Below are 6,749 nucleotides of genomic sequence, written 5' to 3'. Positions count from 1 at the left end.
TCATACTCTTAAGCCCATAAGCTAATTCATCCTGGAGCTGGATGGAAAAGCTAAATTTTCAAGCATACATAGTTAAGTAGTGAAACGAGTAAGGGGAGCAGGTTGTGTTGAGAAAAAGAGAGTCCTATGGCTATTTAGAATTGTAATTTTTGTAATCTATGTCTAGATTTCCTGCATCAAAAGGTATCTAAATTTCCTCTGATTTTTCTGTCCAAAGTGCAAATGAATGGAATTAAGGCCACATTATGTATAGTGTCTTTTTCAGGAGCCTCAACTTTTTAATATAAATATGTAGATTCTATCCTGAGTTGTTCTCCTTTACCTACCCTCTCTACTTTCATTGCAATTCCTCCCATTTCTATTTTATTGAAATGTTTATTTAGTCAGACCTGATGGAGCACATCTGTAATCAGAGTGACTGAGGAGGCTGCAGCAGGAAGATTTGAAAGTTCAAGGCCAGCCTCAGCAATTTAAGAACATTTTATTATCCCCCCACCCCCACACTTCCTCCCTCCCTCTTTTCGTCTTTCTTTCCTTACTTCTTCTTCTTCTTCTGCCTTTTCCTTTTCCTCTTCTTCTTCCTCTTTGTCTTCTTCTTTTTGAATACGTGTCTCTGTGTGTGTGTGTGTGTGTGTGTGTGTGTGTGTGTGTGTATGTGTGAGTTCATTTTCTTCTTTTGGTTTAGGAATAAGAATCATCTGAATATGGCAGGTGGAGATCATGTATGGCTTAATCTGGCCAGGAGCTCTGTAAATGCTCTTGAGTTCTTTGTTCATCTGGAAACATTCAATGACCAGAAAATCCACATCTAAACTCTCAAGTTCAGCATTATTTTCTTCATATGTAAGCATGTCTGCCAAAATTCAGCAATTTTTTTTTTGGGTCAATGGACCTATGTCAGCCCCTCTGTTTGGCCTGGACACACCAACCACATTTTAACAGTGGAATGGCACACAATGTTATTTTATTATTTTTATTTTTTTGGTTATTGATGAGTGAATCTAGGAGTATTTACTACTGAGTTTATTCCCAGGTTCCTTTCAACTTTCTATTTTGAGACAGGGTCTCACTAATTTATATAAGGTCTCATTAGGTTTCCAAGGGTGGCCTGGAACATGGAATCCTGCTGTCTCAGTCTCGAACTGCTGGGATTACAGGCAAGAACCACTATGCCCAGTCACATTGATTCTTTACACAACTTTCAGATAGTGTTTGGCCATTTGGATATGCATATCCTTGATGGCCTTGGCAGTTTGTGTTCTAAAAGTGAACACAAAAATTTGAACCCCTTGATTTGCACGATTTTGTGGAGCTTTTTGTATCAAGACAATAGTAAACCATTTTCACAGATCACCTCTGACAAGTTGTAGGAAGAGGCATGATTCATTCTTCAGGTGATTATATTTTTAATTGATGTGAAAAGTTTCAGGGGACATACCCAATTGTATTTAGAAGAAATTTTAACATTTTCTGTTTTTTTTTCTTTCTTTCATTCTTTTTTTTTTTTTTTTTTTTGGTAGCATTGGGTATTGACTCTAGGGCTTCATGCATGCCGGCAAGCACTCTACCACTAATCTGCACTCAAACTCCCCATCTCCAAGTTACTAGGATCTTTTTGTGTACATTTCATCTGCTGCTTTAAACTCTGACATTGTAGCCTCTGATCACACCTTAACTCTCCATTGTCCTGCAGTGGACATTCATATTGCTGCTGTCCCGCATAACCACACATAATTGTCTCTATGAACCTGTGGGAGAATTTCTCTAGGGCAGGTGACCATCAATAGAATTGTTCCATAAAAAGTGAATGACCTTAATTTTACCGATACTTGCCAGATTGTTCTTTAGGGTGAATGCAGCATTTACTTTCCAATAGTGGTGTGCAGTATGGCATGCACACATTCCTGGCAAACACTTGGAATGACCCAGTACTCTGACATTTGCCAGGATCTTTGTGGCTCTGTAGAGGTTTGCTCTGGTGCTGATGGCTGCCTGTCCAGTCTTTTCTAATTTCTGAAAGTCTCTCTTTATGGGTCAGTTGCTGTGTGATTTTGAGAGACATTCAGTCTGAAATCTCTTTTGCTTTTTGATCAGATTGCTAATTTTCTTTATCCCTTGTGTATAACCTGCGTGTGTTCACTGTCTGTTCCTGAAGACAAAAGTAATAAAATCGTGCTTTTCAATTCCACTTTGTGCTTTTGAGCTTATTTTAATCTCTTTCATTTTTAACAACCCCAAAAGAAGGCACTTAGGTTTTATCCATAAAATAATACATTTCCTGTTCGGCTGGGGATGTGGCTCAGAGGTACAGTGCTCACCTAACATGGGTGGGGCCCTGGGATTGATCCTCAGCACCACATAAAGAGAAATAAATAAAGGCATTGTGTCCATCTACAACTGAAAAAAATATTTTAAAATTACATATTCTACATAAAAAGTATTTAAAATCTTTCTGCTTTTAGGATGTTTTTATAAGGTTAGTTTTATATAATTTTTTTTCAGCAAATATCAAGTAAAAGAAAGTATGTCTTTCAAAATTTCATCTAGATGTTTTACAGTTTTTCTTTTGTATACCCCTTTTCATCAAGAAATAAATTGTTTAAATAGAGACATTTGTACATTTTCTATATATGTTAAATTATTACCACAGGGATCCTGGGACCAGAGGCAGACATTCTGCCTTCCATGACCTCCTCTCCCTGGTTGGTATTAAACTGGATACAAATATTGTGCAAAGAGACAGACTTCCCAGCTAAGGAACTCCTGCCATTCCACACATTCTTTCTTATACTTGGAAAGATTCGTTTGAGGCCAACATTTGGGACTCCTTTGCATTCCTTTCCCTGGATACTTTACACACCTCTGTGCACCAAAGGAGACCTTCTCTAAGGCTCTGATGTGAAGTCCACAGCACAGCTCAGAATCGGAGCTCTGTCTCCCATCCCTTGTAGCACTCCTACATCCTCTCTTCTCTCTTCATTCTGTCTCCTGTTGAGCCATGGAATCAAATATTTATGAGGGTCTCTAAAAATAACATCAATTGCCTGTTAGAAAGTAAACAAGGAGACTTTGGTAAGTGATACATCTTACATTTTTCGGCAACAGAAGTTGAAATAAAATCTACCAGTCTGACCACTCAGTACTCCTAGGACTCGGTGGTTATGGGTCAGGATTAAAAGTCTGCATGTCTCTGGGGAGCCTGTCTCTAAGACTACGGATTTGACCAACAGAAACTGCCAGGGCAGGTGACTTGGTTGCTTTGCAGCATGGCACTCTCCTGAGGATGAATTTGAGTTCTTTGGTGTCATGGGCACAGGGTTCTGGAAAGGCAGGAAGGTAGAACAGGGATGCTTCTATGGTGTGTGGGCTCTAAGCAAGTGTCCAGGTGGAGGAATACCCAATATAGCGGTCCTCATGGCCTTGAGAGCAGTTTCCAATGGAAATATAGGCTTTTCCACCAGGGTTCTCCCATCTGAGGACAGAAGGGGGAAAAGGGGGAACCAATGCCCAGAATTTTCTAAGCTCAGTGACAAAGGCAACTGGGATCTTACTGCCACCTCTGCAGATTCCAGAGCCTGCTTCACAAGGAGTGAATGGTCCATGACTTTGTCCTCTAGAAGAGGCAGTGGCAAGGCTGGGAGAGGAGGCAAAGGATTGGATTGGGTGGCTGCTCAGCATTTGGTGTTTACTGATGGCCCTCTTGCACAATTTCAAGGTAGAGTTCATTATGTTGGGTGATGATGGTACTCTTGGCAGCAAATTGCTTACAAGGTTGTGTCTGATAACTTCAGCTGAAAAGCAATCATATTCACTTTCCTGGATATCTGGGAAAAACAAATTAAAAAAAGAAAAAAGGAAGAGCAATCATCTGGGATGCAATTATAATAAATCTAATTTGTATCAGTAATTAATTAGATTAACTAATTAAATAATTAGATTAAATAGATTAAGGTTAAAATATTTCACAAAGGCTTACTCATTATGATATGCCAGACTCTCTGTTTCCTACTCTCTGTTTCCTTTGTATATGTGAAATCCCATGTACACAGTGCTTCTTCAGGGCATGTACCTCTGCTTCTACAAAGGCTTAATTCATTATCCCAAGTCAAACCATAGGTAATGCTGCAGCTAAGTCCTCCATGGAGAGGCCTGTTTGGAGAAAAGATGGACATCAATTCTGCAGTCTTGACTGGAATTCTGAGCTACCTGTTTTGTTTCCCTACTGATTAATTCCTAAATTATGAGGACTAAGGGGAAGAGAGAGGTTGGGGGCGGGGGAAAGGGATGGAAAGCTATAGACTTCAAATATCAAATAAACAAATACGGTTCAGATTTAAATTCTTGTCTCAACCTTTAATAGATTAAAGTGTCATTTTAAATTTAAAAATTTTAAGGCACAGCTGGTGGACATTGTTCAATCTGTGAAGTGAGAACAAAATTGTTGATTTTTAAAATTATGTTTTAGGATTGAAAGAAACCACAGGTCAGTCCGGCATAGTTGTGTCACATACCTGTAATTTCAGCAACTAGGAGGCTGAGGTAGAAGGAATGAAAGTTTGAGGTCAGGTGAGCAACTGAAGGAGACCCTCTCTCAAAATGGTAAAAAGCCCGGGGATGTAGCTTTGTTCCAGTGACCTGGCTTCAATTCCCAGTGCTGAAAAAGAAAAAAGGAAATATGAGCAAAGTAACAATAGTTCCTGAGACATAGTAAAACAAATAACCTTTGTAAAGGTTAAATCATTCTTATATGACCATATTATTTATTATCCTAGAAGCATAAGCCCAATGAAGAACAAATGCATAACTGTGGCCCTTTATAACATCTCCATAATGTATAAGAATTTTTCACGTTCTTCCATCAGACCCCTTTAATGGTATTTTCTTTGAGAGACAGAGTCTTCCTAAATTTCCCAGGCTTTCTAAAACTCAGCCATCCCACCTCAGGCTCCTTAATAGGTATGATTACAGGTATGGCTCACAGTTGCCTAGTTATCAGAAATTGGTTATTAAAAAAGTATTAGAAGCATATATATTTTACATCTTATAGAAACACAGGCTCCTCTGTTTAATGATCCTTTTACCTTCAATGTCAACAACTCTGCATTATTATTCACTTACGCATATTCAGAGTGCTTACCTCGGGCAGTTGTTAGGAAAACAGCTACAATTATGCTATGTTCTCTCTGAAATGTAGAATTGTATAACCAAAAAGTTTACTTGAATGTAGAGTAGGGATTATTAGGGTCTAGGAAAGGGTGAGGATAAGATGGAAGACAAGTTGGTGGAAGTGACCAATGCACTCTGTATGAATGAAGATATAACATGAACCCTTTCAATGTTTGTTGTAAATATGTGTCAATAGATGAATTTTTAAAGCATACAAAAAACAAAGGTGAATAAAACTAATTTTTTTTCTCTCCTGTGGGAACAGGTGCAGAATTCTCCAGTCCTAGAGTTCTGCCTGGAAAGGGACCACAATGTGGGGGGAAATTCCCCACCTTGGGAAAGCCTGGAATAGTCAAGAACAAATCCACTTACCTAAGGGTTGCTGAGCAGGATCCTTAAAGTCACAGAAATGACTTCCTTTATGGATAGGATTGGAGACTTCTGTACAAGCACCTATCAGGTCTTGCCATCCCTAAGATACTGCAGATGAGGTCCTAGTCCCAGTAGATCAGTGCATGCAAAAGTACAGAAGAGAAGAAGAGCCTTGCTGGAGGCCACATGTGCACCCCAGGGGTGTTCCCACACCCTGCTTCTACTTTCTTGGTCTCTGAAACGCATTTCTATTCACACCTTCCTTGTTTGGGTTGAAAGGTACAAGGTGGAGTGGTGGCCAGACTGAACCTGGAATATCCAGCTATAGTAGTGTCTTAGTGTGGGCATATTTTCCATCTATACCCTTCATTTTCTAGACCTTTAGGACGTTTTTCAAATCAAATCAGCCTCATTTGGTCTATAATATAATGAGATTTATATTAAGTGATTATAGTAATTGTGAGGGATTTTTTTTTAAAAAAATATTTATTTAGTTGTAGATGAACACACAGTGTTATTATGTACTTTTATGTGGTGCTAAGGTTTAAACCCAGTGCCTCACGCATGTGAAGCAAGCATTTTACCACTGAGGAACAGGCTCAGACCAGGGAATTTTTCGTAATTACATTTTATCCCCTCTTCAAATAAAAGAAACAAAAAGGAAGAAGTTATTTCATGAATTTAGTCAGTCAGTTGTAAACCAGAAGATCAAAACACTCAGAGAATGGGAATACAAAAGCCCTTTTTTTTGCCCATTTTCCTTCAGGTTAAGCCCCAACTTTTGCCTTGCCATTTTCAAACTTAAGCTGTACCAGCACCAGTTTCTGCCTTGGGCCCCGGCTACTATCCCACTGCTATCATTCACAATCCCATAAGTGAGCTATCACTATGTCTGTCAATGAAAGCATATCGTTTCTTATGAAAAATTGATATTTTCCCTCTTATCTTGTTTTATTTAGAGTGAGAAAACTAGAGGGCAATATGAAAGGCAGAGGGTAAAATATGAAAAAAAGGTCTCCTCAAGAATCAAAGAACTGGCAGGGGTTGTGGTTCAGTGGTAGAAGGCTTGCCTAGCATGTGCGAGGCACTGGGTTGGATCCAGAGCACCACATAAAATTAAATAAAATAAGGTTATTCTGCCCATCTGCACTGATAAAAAATTTAAAAAAGAAGAAACTTAATTTTAATTTTGATTAGCAATTGAAAGTTTT

The 6,749-nt window shown here is 38.8% G+C and overlaps 1 long non-coding RNA gene across 1 annotated transcript; it reads right to left on the bottom strand.

Annotated features, from left to right (window-relative positions):
• Positions 1-2,848: 2,848 nt before the first annotated feature.
• Positions 2,849-4,742, bottom strand: LOC143403041 (uncharacterized). The gene is made up of 3 exons (XR_013091809.1): positions 4,512-4,742; positions 3,769-3,824; positions 2,849-2,988 (listed from the first exon to the last, which is right to left on the bottom strand). It is a non-coding gene; the product is annotated as an uncharacterized LOC143403041 (long non-coding RNA).
• Positions 4,743-6,749: the final 2,007 nt, after the last annotated feature.

This window comes from Callospermophilus lateralis, chromosome 1 (genome assembly GCF_048772815.1).
Source record: "Callospermophilus lateralis isolate mCalLat2 chromosome 1, mCalLat2.hap1, whole genome shotgun sequence".
Lineage (NCBI taxonomy): Eukaryota > Metazoa > Chordata > Mammalia > Rodentia > Sciuridae > Callospermophilus > Callospermophilus lateralis.
Note: the sequence above shows the minus strand (reverse complement) of the source record. Positions and strands in the feature narration are given on the sequence as shown.